The sequence below is a fragment of the Triticum aestivum genome, unplaced genomic scaffold (assembly GCF_018294505.1).
Source record: "Triticum aestivum cultivar Chinese Spring unplaced genomic scaffold, IWGSC CS RefSeq v2.1 scaffold24810, whole genome shotgun sequence".
In the NCBI taxonomy this organism is placed as follows: domain Eukaryota; kingdom Viridiplantae; phylum Streptophyta; class Magnoliopsida; order Poales; family Poaceae; genus Triticum; species Triticum aestivum.
The window spans coordinates 1-6,068 of NW_025235521.1; the positions used below are offsets into that span (position 1 = coordinate 1).

The 6,068-nt window shown below is 50.4% G+C and overlaps 1 long non-coding RNA gene across 1 annotated transcript; it reads right to left on the reverse strand.

Annotated features, from left to right (window-relative positions):
• Nucleotides 1-26: 26 nt before the first annotated feature.
• Nucleotides 27-4,373, reverse strand: LOC123176307 (uncharacterized). Its single transcript, XR_006488456.1, has 6 exons — nucleotides 3,954-4,373; nucleotides 2,996-3,222; nucleotides 2,557-2,628; nucleotides 2,052-2,475; nucleotides 1,906-1,953; nucleotides 27-1,608 (listed from the first exon to the last, which is right to left on the reverse strand). It is a non-coding gene; the product is annotated as an uncharacterized lncRNA (long non-coding RNA).
• Between the last annotated feature and the right edge of the window lie 1,695 nt (nucleotides 4,374-6,068).

Genomic DNA, 6,068 nt, shown 5'->3' on the forward strand with positions numbered 1-6,068 from the left:
GGTCACCGGAGGCGACGAGGTGGCCGACAGTGGGGGAGACGGGGTGGGCTGCGGCGTAGACATGATCGAACCAGAGCTACCTGATACCAGATTGATAGGAGCTAGGGTCCTACCGGGTCTCGACCGTAGGTTGTAGGGGTGAGAGGTGGGTTGGCGAGAGGTTGGGCGTGGCCGGCGGCGCGTCGGCTCCGTGATCGCGCGGGAGGAAGAGGCGGCGATGGTGAGAGGCAGCTAGGGTTTAGGGTTCCGGCTCCTAAGGGGAGCCGGGCAATAGTTATGACTTATTGCTTAATTCCAAAAGGTAGCCTTACATCTGTTTATATAATCCTTGCTGCTAATAAAAATAAGATAAGTTGGGCTAGGCCCCTAACTAGACACGCCCAATGGGCCTCCTTCGGCTATAAGTGACGCCGGTCATAACAGCCTCGAAGGCTGGCTGTCCGTGATGCTCGGCGCCGCTCGAAACAGCTGATCATTCATCTTCAGCTGCGCGTTTGCCGTGCGGTTTTGGCGGCGCCTGGGACTCTCCACGGGCAGCGCCACGGTCAACAACGTCCACCTCTTCGACATTACGCCAGCGATGCCGCCTCACCTGACACCTTCTTACTCCTTTGCTGTTGGCATCTCTGGTAACGCCGGAATGCCGTGGTCTTTAGTGAAGCTATGCCATCTCTCGCTGCGACCACGAAGAACTGCCGCGATGACATGGTGCTATGGAGGTCAAGGTTTAGGGTCGACCACCAGAGCCACGTAGACTTGTGGCTCCGCGCACTTGTGGTGCTGCGTTAGTTCCTATGTAACTAGTCTTGCCCCCCCCCCTTTGAGCCGCTTGTAACTGCCCCGGTCTGTAAAAATGATCCTGGGCATTTGGCCCTTTTTTATAAGAAATTCAGGTGGGGTACCCCTCCCCTCGTTGAAAATTCAGAAAAAAAATGTTCATATAAAGTTTTCCAGTAATACTTATTAGAAAAAGTTATTAGTTGGAAAAAGAGTATCAGAGTGGGATGATAACAACAGTTGCTTCCTGAATACCAATGAAAACAGTTGCTTCCCAGATACTGATTTCCTTGGTGTTGGCTGAATTTTGATGAGGATACTTTGTTGCTGCAGCTAATTACCTCACATTGACTATGACTTCTCGAAAACAGAATTCACAATTGATGTAATACCATGCGAAGGGATACTATGTGCTGGTTCTAATTCTTCTGATCAGATAAACGGCGAAGTTTAGGTACTAACCTAACCCTGCTGTCTGCTTGCAGACTTCTCGATTGACAAGATCAGCAGTGACCTAAGGTGGCCTTATTATCAACTCCAGAGTACATCACTTAGAAAACTCAACATCATTATGTTGCCCAGTAGGTTTCAGACCACAGCAAGAGGTCGGCAAAGCTATCAGGTTTACGGTTTACCCCAAACGAAGTTCATAGGCTAACAGTTCTTTATCCATCAAAATCTCAAAAGATATCAGAATTTATACACCATTTCATCCCTCTGCAAGAGCTAAACTGTAAAAAACAGAGTATGGAAAAATAAATGCACCTTATCTGCAGCCATGACAATAGATGCAACATTACTCCGGTCAAAATTCTGGAGCCCTGAGAAGATCTGCAGATGCAAATGTTCAATCACTATCAGAGTCCATCATATCAAAGCAATGGAAATTTAATTACTCTACGCTTCAACCCAGAGATGACTTCAAGACTTGCACTGTCCATCCAGAAATTTAATTACTCTACGCTTCAACCCAGAAATTTAATTACTCTACGCTTCAACCCAGAGATGACTTCAAGACTTTGAAGAGAAATCACTTCTATCAAAACTAACGACAGATATAACACACTACTACATCTATCATCAGAGTCCAGCAGGGACAGTCCATCAAAGTAATGGAAATTTTATTACCCTACGCTTCAGTACATCCCTTATTAATCTTGATCCCTTACGCTCCTCCTGGAAAGATAAACATATGACTTAGTTATCTCATATGCGGAGCTTCGGTTCAAGTATGATACATGTAAAAAAGATAGACATTAATCCATCAATCATACCCGTAGACCATGGCTGGAATAAGGTCTCGCCCGGTCGTAGCTTGGATAATAGATCAAATGATTCCTGCACAAATGCCAACCCTCAGAGCCAATACCACTCATAACTTGGATGTATCATTGGTTACACAATCAACAGGCCAACCCTCAAACAACTGTTTCTGTCATTACTTCACAGCAAGAATGAAGAAGCCAAGGGAACTTAAATGGAAATAGCCATTGCTAACATGAAGAACCAGAAAAATGTCCTCTTCTTAGGCACTGGGCCTATTGCTCCCTGTACTGCAGATTCCAGTGTGTCTAAGGTAGCACCTGTGCACACCCTCAATACATCATGCAGAGTATTTCCAATTTCCAGGAAAATATAATCAGTGGGGCGCTTTTTATGACTCCCAGCAGGCACCTCGAAATAAAAAGATGAAACAACCTGCGAGCCATGGCAGACTGGTTCATATTTTCATATGGCACGGTAGATTGGTGTTATCAGAGAAGAGAGAGGGGGGCTTACATTTCGGCCTTTACATGAAGTGCAAGAGCACGATATGCCTAAGCCTTTAATGACTCCACGGAGTAGTGGTCACTGAAATGAAAGCAGAAACAAATTCCTGATCAAAATTTACAGCAGGAGTGAAACAAAAACAGGTGATACTAACATCAGGATAAAAAAAAGGAAGTGCTACTCGCATCTCCTACAAGTTCCAATGTCATGCCTAAGCTTGGAATGTTTGAATGGATACAGAAACCATGTTCAAAGCAAAGAAACTAATGTGACATTCGAATGTGCAGTTTCATTTCATTCTTGCTAAAATGCACACATTATCTGATCCGTATTGAATTCTTAAGAACTACACCTCCGCAGACATCTTAACTTACTGACTGAATTCTTCAAAACTGATCAAAATGCATACTGAGCTAAGAACCAGCAAGGTATAGCGGGCGTGCATTACCTTCCCTTTCCTCATGTAGTTGACGGGCTGGCCCTCGAGCAAGCTGGTGGTGAGCAGCTCCCTGAGGTTCTTTGGGATATCACTCAACCCGTCTGCCTTGCTGGACTTGGAGGGCACGGCCTTGTGGCCGGTGCTGCTCTTGCCGCAGTGGGGGAGGGCGAGTGGAGCTGCCTGACAGGTCGTTGTTGCCGTCATCCAAGGCGGCGGCCGCCTTTTGCAAGAGTGACCTGGTGAAGCAGGGCGGCAATTATGGGCTTGTTACTTCCAAATCAGTATAGACACGTCCAAATGTACATACAGGAAATGTAAAAACACAATGAATGTAAATGAGTTGTGCTGACTGCTGAGTTGTTCAGGGATATGGAGAATGAGAGCAATACAGGCAACTGCAGAGCTTGTCAATAAACAGAATTTTGAGGTGACCAGTGGTTGATAGCCACTATCAAGGATTAAAAATGTGAGATTCAGATTAAACAGTGTTCACCCAAAAGAAAGTGCATATCAGATTCAGATTCGATAGGTCGATAGGCACTGTCAAAGATTAAAAATGTGAGATTGAGATTAAACAGTGTTCACACAAAAAGGAGTGCATATCACAGTTTGCATCTATAATGTTGATTCCTTCCAAATATGCAACACATGACTGAAAGATTATTTATATTGCAAAACAGTTCTGCCATCAGTTGCATGCTGGCCATTTCCTCCAAAACATAGCAACATTCCTTGCCCACAATGCACATTAGAGACTAAATCAGACTAGCATCTACTTTCCCCAAACTAGAATCATACAGTATAATGATGAACATCACAACTACACCACCCTATAAGGCAGCAACACAAAAATTCTCAACATCAGACGAGATGGCGAACCGAGAGCTTGGTGCGCACACAGACAGAGAGATCGCGAAGGGCAGTAGGGTTTGACCAATCGTCGGATGGAGAAGAGGCTCGTACTTACCTCAGAGCCCAACGGCCGGCAACTGGTGCCGGGCGGAGTCGCAGCAGCACGGAACGCGATGTCCCGGCGAGGGAGAGCGGGGGCCGTGGGGTCGGAGCGCGGTCGAGGAGTCGGCGGCGACGCCGAGGTACGGCGCGGCGGGGGCCGTGGCGTTGTAGCGCGGTCGAGGGGTCGGTGGCGACGCCGAGGTACGGCGCGGCTGCGGCCGTGGAGTTGGAGCGCGGTCGAGGGGTCGGCGGCGACGGCGACGTACGGCGCGGAGGGGGTTGTGGATGAGGGGAACGAGAGAGGGGGGGCGGCGGATCTAGACGGCGCGCCCCGAAGACTGAACGGATCCGGTCCGCCGCAGCCGTCGCCGGCGGCGGCGGATCCAGACCAAACAAATCGGCGGCGGGTCCAAATCCAAATCCAAACCCAAACCCAAACAAACACACAGGAGAAGACGGAAACTAAAATCTTACGAAGTAAACCTTCATAAATCCTCAAATCAGAAAAAACGCCTTCATAGTATATCCTAAGCAAAATTAAAGACTTCGAAGGTCCATACAACAATTTTCTAATCCTGAACAATGAAAAGGAAACTCCTCGACTAAATTCCAAGTCATTTCTCCTCTTTTCCTCCCGAGGACTCTAGATAGAAATTTAATGCTCTTCAACGAAAGCTCCCTGCTCTTTCTTCTTGAAATTCCCGCCTCCCGCGCGCGTCCTCAAACCTGGAGCCCTGGCCACCAATCGAGCGTACGTCCCTGCAGCAATACAAACGTGTAGCTCAGCTCAGCGGCCTGACTATTTCCCCCCGCAAAAATAATAAACAACGTCGTCGATTGGATTAGCGTTAGTACCTTGCACAACACGGAGCACCAGAAAACGTCGTCGCCAATGTGCGCCAAGCAGTCAGCTTGAGCGCACACCCCAGCCCCTGCCCCGGCCCCGGCAGCCTCCTCCTCCCCGTGCGGCGGCGGGCGGATCTGTACCCCGACGAGCACACCCTCGGCGCCGCCCTCGATGTCGTGGGTCTGCAAACGATAGAACAAACACCTGATTAGCAAGAAAAGAAATGCCGACGATCGTCGGGGTAGAGCGCACAGAACGAACAACAAACGCCAAATTAGAACAGGAAACCGACCTGTATTCCCTCTACGATCTCTGGCGTGAGCTGGTCTGCCCGAGCAAGCACACGCCCCTCCGTCGCATGAATCTTGATGGTCCGGGCGTCGCCGTTGCCCGCGTGGTGCCACGCTGTGTGGGCCTCGCAGTAGTGCGAACTGAAGAATGCATGGCACCATGTACAGAACGTGTCCCTCGGTCTCTGCAGATTAAAGTTATAGTTCACGACGGCCTGGGCGGCCCGTCGGCCGTGTCGCTCCTGCCTGCTTGGATGGGTGCTGAGCGGCACGCGGTCCACCTGCAATCGGCCCGACAGACGTCAAGCTTCATCCCCGAACAACAAACAAGGGAATGACCAGTACCGGGCAAGCGGATTACGTACCCTGCATCTGTATGCGCAGAACCGAAACCTCTTCGGTAGCAGCGCGTCCCCGCAGTGCGGGCCCTGGCAGACGCGCCCGGCGACCGGCACGCCGACGAAGGCCGGATCACGCCGCTGAATCGGTACATAGGTCCGAGTGGCGTCGTATCGAACCTTCTTGATCCCGGACAGAGAGTAGCCGCACTTGGACCTGTTCACCTCTCCAAGCTCGAGGCAGTAGCCATAGCCCTGGTCCAAGAGGCGAACCTGCGGCCAAAGAAGTGTTCTTGAATGGTGAGAGAACAAAGTTCCAAGGAAGATCGTGCGTTCGGAGAAGAGAGATTGGGTTGGGACGAGGGGACGCACCTGCGGAAATCCAGACGCCTCGTCAGGGAGTTGTGGATGATGACGTCGGGTGTGGTCGATGCAGCAGTGCCTGCAGATTGCGCGCGGGCAATGCAGGCAGAACCGATCGGCGCGGCAGGCGACGCCGAACGGCAGCTGCACCAACCGTCGGAGATAGGCGGGCGGGTGGAGCTCGGGCGCGGCCATATGCGCTTCTTTCTTGGAGCTTGCTGGTGGGAGGGGGCAGGCTCTCTCTTTCTTTGGTTCTTGGAGCTTCTGGCTCGGGGAACAGGGGAGGGAGG